The 6,988-nt window shown below is 44.4% G+C and overlaps 1 pseudogene; it reads right to left on the bottom strand.

Annotated features, from left to right (window-relative positions):
- Positions 1-2,643: 2,643 nt before the first annotated feature.
- LOC112402696 (germ cell-less protein-like 1 pseudogene) lies at positions 2,644-3,708 on the bottom strand (annotated as a pseudogene).
- Positions 3,709-6,988: the final 3,280 nt, after the last annotated feature.

Here is a 6,988-nt window from a genome sequence, read left to right as displayed (position 1 = left end):
GCAGTGCAAGGGATAAAAACAACCTGTGCAAATTCATGCTAAGAATTGAATACCCAAAAGATCCTTAAGTCTCAGAAAGGTATTCATCACATAAACACAAAGCATTGCATTGGTGATACCTGTCAAGTATTTTAAAAAAGAAAAAGACAAAGAAAACAAGGTGATGGTAAAAATAGGAATCTACAAGCAACTGATTGTTTTGATGAGCATGTTTGAATCACGTGGAATTTTATGAGGAATGGTGACTCTAAGTGAAGTAAAATTTTCCAAGCAGTCACGAAGACCATGTTTTGAATGAAGGCAGGTGGCTGAGTATGGTCCACCAGCAGGTGAGTGGACTTCCTGTAAGAGGTACATTCTGAAAAATGGTAGCCCCTAGTCATATGTGAATATTTAATTTGATTAAAATTAAGTAAAATTGAAAATTCAGTCTCTCAGTCTCACTAGCGACATTTGAAGCACTCAATGGTTATGTGTAAACAGTGACTACTACACTCTGTGCAGCACAGATATGGAACATTTCTATCAGTGTAGAGAGTTCTGTTAGATAGTGCTGTTCTATAATCAGTTGCTCCAAGTAAATTTTACATTTCTTCCTACTTCTGAATACATAGGTTGCCTGGATAACCTCGAAGTGGAAATTGGAAATTGCTTAGAGATTTATAAAAAAGAGAGGGAATTGTTACAATAAAAATAAATAATAATTTTTGGCTTTTTACTGAATCAATGACTTACTCTTTCCCCCAGTTTACTTATTTAAAAAAATGTAATGAAGTTTATTGTTTGTAATTGGTTAGATATACAGAGTATAAGGGAGCACTGGGAAGGGGGGCGGAATGAGAAATTAGGCACAAACATCAAAGGATGCAACAGCAGCTTCCTGAATGAACTATTTCTTAAAACTAACTGTTATGTAAGTATTACTCTAACACTAGTATGTGGGTTTGGGATAATGAAGCCTTTAAAACCTCCGTAAAGGGTAAAAATGAATAAATTAATGAATGAATGAAGAAAGAAAAAAAAAGGAAAGTCAAATGTAATTTGTTCACTGGATGACAAAGGATAAAATCTCATTGGAAAGAGAAATATAAGCAAACAGTAAGGAAAATTCTGGTTTCAACTAAATAAAACATTAAATCTGGTGATTATTCTTTTTAATTTATTTGTTCATCTTGTATGAACATTTCACATTCTTTCCAAGCATGTATTTATTATTTGTATGGATTCTTAAACAGGTATTTCCATTCTTTGACCTTCTTTAACCGCAAAAATCCCTCAGTGAAATGCCAACAAGTAGGGCACTTAAAAGGGAAAGGGATGGGGCCAGTTTTCAACTTAGCAGTAATAAGAAACCAACATATTTAAATTATGACTACTGTGTTTTCACCTTTTGTAACAAAAATCACCTTCTTCCTTATCCTTTTGATTGCTGGCTTGGACTGCTTGTCTTTTGATCACATTTCCAGATGCCAAGTTAATTCTCACTATAATTCAAAGGCAATCCGTTTCAGTACAGGAATAATCTCACAGAATTAATCTGCTTCCTTCCATCCCACCCCCAATATAGGGTGTTATAAGATTTGAAATGTTTCTCTGGGGTTAAAATGCTAGGGAAGTTTAAGTCTAACTAAACATCAAGATATGCTTAGGTTCATAAAAAAAATGAAACTGGGTTATTTGTAGTGAGGTGGATGGGCCTAGAGTCTGTCATAAAGAGTGAAGTAAGTCAGAAAGAGAAAATAAATGCCATATGCTAACACATATATATGGAATCTAAAAAAAAAAAAAAGGTTCTGAAGAACCTAGGCGCAGCACAGGAATAAAGGCACTGATGTAGAGAATGGACTTGAGGACAAGGGGAAGGGAAAGAGTAAGCTGGGATGAAATGAGAGAGTAGCATTCACGTATATACATTAACAAATGTAAAACAGATAGCTAGTGGGAAGCAGCTGCATAGCACTAGGAGATCAGCTTGGTGATTTATGACCACCTAGAGGGGTGGGACAGGGTGGGTTATGTATATATATAGCTGATTCACTTTGTTATACAACAGAAACCAACACAACACTGTAAAGAAATTATGCTCCAATAAATATTTTTTTAAAAAAAGGTTTGCTTAGGTTGGAGAGCAACCAATAAGAAGAAGTTCATCTGTGTGGTCTGGGTGGTGTGCTCACATAGTGAGAGACCATGGAAACCATGTAGCAGCTCTAAACACACCAACTGAAAGAGAAATAAAACCGTTACTTTAACATTCATTTAATCAAACTAAAGGAAACACATGTTTTAAGAGAGTTTCACTAAGAGTAGTAGAATAAGTAGGCTCACAGTTTCTATCTAAAGTCAATAGCTCTTTGTCTTCACAGAAATGATGGGCGAGGCAGAGACGGGGTGTGTCGATGGATCCTAAACCAGGAGGACAGGTTGCCATATTAGCAGCCCAAATACATTCTAGCGGTGCTTGCTTGGCTTCCACATTTGTCCTTTTCATATGCTCAGGTAAACAATGTCAAGTATTATGAGCTACAGTTCAACAAGGCCTCTGACAGAGTTAGTTGCCAGAGATGGCAAGCCTGGTTTGTCCCACAGAAGGAGCTGGTATCTGGACCAAGCTTGTCCTCCCTGACCCCAGGAAAGACCTGCTCAGTTCTCTGAGCTCTTTTGCAGGGGTCCTCGCTCTGGACAATGCCCTTGTCGGTGGAGATACAGGAAGTTACAGGCCACATATATGGGGAAAACCACGTCTTGGATTTCCAAGTTCACTACGTCTATCACTTCACACTTTCTCAGGGAAAGCATCAGGTATTTTGTGTCCTTCCTGAAAACGACTCTCACTGCCCTGTCCAAGGAAAACAGGTGCAGGCAGAATGCAATCATTCTCTGCCAGAGTAAGCTGACCCTGAGGCTGCAGGACTTGTTCACTGCGCTGCACCAGAAAATGATGTGCTGGTTGACGTAACACACCACCAGGTCCCAGCTGAAGTTGAAGCCTTCCCACTGCCGGCTGCACTGCTTCTCCCTGTGGATCTGGCCCCCACACCGCATGCTGTTCCCCTGGGGGGCAGACATGTAGACGTCCAGGGGCCAGGGCTTTCTAGTCTGCTCAGTCCGGAGGGGGCCAAGCCAATGCTCTTTGTACACCTGGGACAGCCAAGAGGCAGGGATCAGTGCATCCTGGTGGATGACACGTGCTGACGTCAGGTCCCAGACTATGTAGGCAACCCGTAGCTGCTGGAACATTGGCACGAAGTCTCGGCCCTGCTCGGTCTTCAGGAAAGGGGTGCCCTCCGACTCCCTCCTGGATCTGGCAAACCACGAGTCGTTGTCAGATAATAGGGCCCTGCGTGGGCCCCTCCATGTCGGCTGCAGCTGCAAGAACATCCACTTTTTCAGCATGGTGTACACGTCCATCTCCACCTCCATCATCAAGAGCTCTGAAGAGGCAATGACCTCTTTCATGAGATCCAGGGTGGCTTCTTGCAATAGCTCCTCACTACACTGGGTCGTCATATTGTCCAGCAGCCACTGAAGACACATGGTCCTGATGTTCTGGAGTCCGTAGCTTTCAGCAGAGTAGTAGTAGCTGCACACGGTCTGGGCACTGACAGTCTCCTTCATGACCTCCCCGCACTGCTGAATCAGCTCGTCCAGCTGTAGCGTGCTGGCTGTGGCTGGGATGACGAAGACTTGACCGGGTGGTATGAGCATGGAGTCTCGGTACAGGGAACCTCAAGCCTCGTACAGTGCCTCACGATTAGTATTCTCGTCAGGTATCTGCAACTCTATAGTATCCATGGTTGTCTCCTGCCAAGCACCATTGAACCTGCTAGCAAAGTACCCTGACTGGCACAAGTAGACCCAATGCAAGTTCCACTCCTCCCCCAGTGCGCGGATCCGCACGTCACTCTCTTCTCCTCTTAGGAAGAGTGCCTCACAAACGGATCCTGAAAAATCTTTAGCATGTTTCCGGCAGGGCGCTTTTGTGAGCAGCCCCCATGGGCCTGTCTTCCGCTTGTGGCTCACCTGACTGGTGGTGGGCCTGGCCTCTTCGCTCTCCTTCCCTTCCTCTCTCTCTGCCACTACTGCCTCCTCAGCCTCCTCCTCCTCCCCAGTGGCACCTGGCTTCTCTGGGGCACGCCACCCCCAGTGCCATGGTATCTGACTGCTTCATGCTCCCATGACCTATACCTCAGTGGTGCAGTGGACAAGCTTCCTCTCCAGGCGCCATTGCCACGGGCATTAGCTCATCCCAGAGTGCTGCTGGGTACAGATGTCGTTTGCTCTAATGTCCTCTGGGATACATGCTAAGCCACACCCACTAGGCCCCACTCCGCCGGATAAGGGCACTCTGTACCAGGGATTCCACTCTGTTTATCTTTCCCTCCTGGGATGATTGCTCTCAGGCTCCCTTCATATGTTGATGGTGGAACAGAGGAATTTGTGTGCAAATTTTCCCCATTAATTTCAAGAACACAATTCGCTCTTCCTCATCTAAAAGAGTTAGTGATCATTCCTTTATGGAGAATTACATCTTGGTCCTAGCTCTATCTTCTAGGCACCTTAATTTCCATAATTAACTTCATAGGCTATCTCATCACTTGAGCTGTGAAACCATTTTTTTGTGATAAAAGTGGCAATTTTGCCCCAGTCTTTGCTTTGGTCTTTAACTTTTGTTTTAAAATAGCATTGCCAATTATAGAATCATTTAGAACTCTGTGTGTGTGCATGCCCGTGTGCACGTTCTTGCACATGTCCATCCAAATCAGCTTCTCAGAGCTCATGCCTCCATTTTCCATAGGCACACATACCTTTAATTTGGGGGAAGATCTTAAGTTCCCAAGATACTTTTAGCATTTTTTAATGTTTTTATTTTTGTTCCCTCTCCACCTGTTTGAACATCTTGAGCTCTCTGTTGGCACTTTCCTTGTTTCTTGCAAACAACTACTCATTCCTCGTGGTCTGAGATCTGGATCAAAGACCACCGTTTTTCACACCTCCAAGGCAGATATATATCTTTCTTCAACTGTACTCCCATCAGGCCTGGATGAAACATTTCTCCCCATATGGCTGCAGTTATTTCATTGTATTATTTTTCTCTACTGGATTTTTGAATGTTTGAGGCAAGGACTTTGGATTACCAGCACCACACACAAGGCTTAGCAAGTAACAAACTTACAGTGAAAGTAAATGAGGAATGAATGAGATGGTTTTCCATTTTTGCAGAAATGGAAAATATTAAGTACTGCACTGACAAGTGTAATATGCTAAACAAATGATGTGTTGCAGAGAGAATCTGGATCTTTCAATGACAAAGAAAGTACAATTTAAGGGAAACTACAAACAAACAAAAACCTCTTGAAAATGGCAAGCCTCTAAGATCATTTGACCCTGCCTAAGGAGAATATTTACATAATTTGAATAGTGCAGTATATCCATATGTTACATTTTAAATATTCTCTGTTATATAGCTTTACAGAGGAGCTGATAAGAGGGTCTACATAAAGGCTGCATGGACAGTGGTGCTTTGCAGGAGACAACCATGGATACTATAGAGTTGCAGATGCCTGACGAGAACATTGATCGTGAGGCACTGCACGAGGCTTGAGGTTCCCTGTACCGAGACTCCATGCTCATCTCACCCGGACGAGTCGTCACCATCCTGGCCACAGCCAGCATGCTGCAACTGGACGAGCTGATTCAGCCATGCAGGGAGGTCATGAAGAGACTGTAGTGTCCAGACCATGTGCAGCTACTACTACTCTGCTGAAAGCTATGGACCCCAGAACATCAGGACCATGTGTCTTCAGTGGCTGCTGGACAACATGATGACCCAGTGTAGTTAGGAGCTATTGTGAGATGTTAGACTGAATCTCATGAAAGCAGTCATTGCCTCTTCAGAGCTCTTGGTGATGGAGGTGGAGATGGACGTGTAAACCATGTTGAAAAACTGAATATTCTTGCAGCTGCAGCCGATATGGAGGGGCCCGCGCAGAGCCCTATTATCTGACAACGACTCGTGGTTTGCCAGGTCCAGGAGGGAGTCGGACTGCACCACTTTCCTTAAGACCGAGCAGGGCAGAGCCTTTGTGCCAGTGTTCCAGTAGCTGTGGCTTGCCTACATAACCTGGGACCTGACGTCGGCACGCGTCATCCGCCAGGATGCTATGATCCCTGCCGCTTGGCTCTCTCCAGTGTACAAAGAGCATTGGCTTGTCCCCCTCCTGGCTGAGCAGACCAGAAAGCTCTGACCCGTGGACATCTACGTGTCTGACCCCCAGGGGAGCAGCATGCGGTGTGGGGGCCAGCTCCACAGGGACAAACAGTGCAGCTGGCGATAGGAAGGCTTCAACTTCAGCTGGGACCTGGTGGTGTGCTACGCCAACCAGCACATCTCTTTCTGGTGCAGCGCAGCGAACAAGTCCTGCAGCCTCGGGGTCAGGTCAGCTTACTCTGGCAGAGAAAGCTCGTGTTCTGCCTGCTCCTGTCTTCCTGGGACAGGGCTGGGAGAGTCGTTTTCAGGAAGGACACAAAATATCAGATGCTTTCCCTGAGAAAGGCTCAAGAGCTCGAGGTAGTGAACCTGGAAAACAACGACGTGGTTTTCCCATATATGTGGCCTGTAACTTCTTGTACCTCCACCAAGAGGGGCGTTGCCCAGAGTGAGGATCCCTGCAAGAAAGCTCAGAGAACTGAGCAGGTCTTTCCTGGGGTCAGGGATGACCAGCTTGGTCCAGATGCCAGCTCCTTCTATGGAACCAACCAGGCTTGCCCATCTGTGGTAACCAACATAATTAAAAAGAATAATCACCAGATTTAATGTTTTACTTAGTTGAAACCAGAATTTTCCTTAGCATTTGCTTATATTTCTCTTACCAATGAAATTTTATCCTTTGTCATCCAGTGAACAAATTACTTTTCACTTTCTTTTTTGTTTTATTTCTTCATTCATTCATTTTTACCCTTTAATGAGGTTTTAAAGGCTTCATTA

Source organism: Neophocaena asiaeorientalis, unplaced genomic scaffold (assembly GCF_003031525.2).
Source record: "Neophocaena asiaeorientalis asiaeorientalis breed wild unplaced genomic scaffold, Neophocaena_asiaeorientalis_V1.1 scaffold355, whole genome shotgun sequence".
Taxonomy (NCBI): domain Eukaryota; kingdom Metazoa; phylum Chordata; class Mammalia; order Artiodactyla; family Phocoenidae; genus Neophocaena; species Neophocaena asiaeorientalis.
The sequence above is the reverse complement of the archived record's forward strand: the minus strand, read 5'-3'. Positions and strand labels throughout refer to the sequence as shown.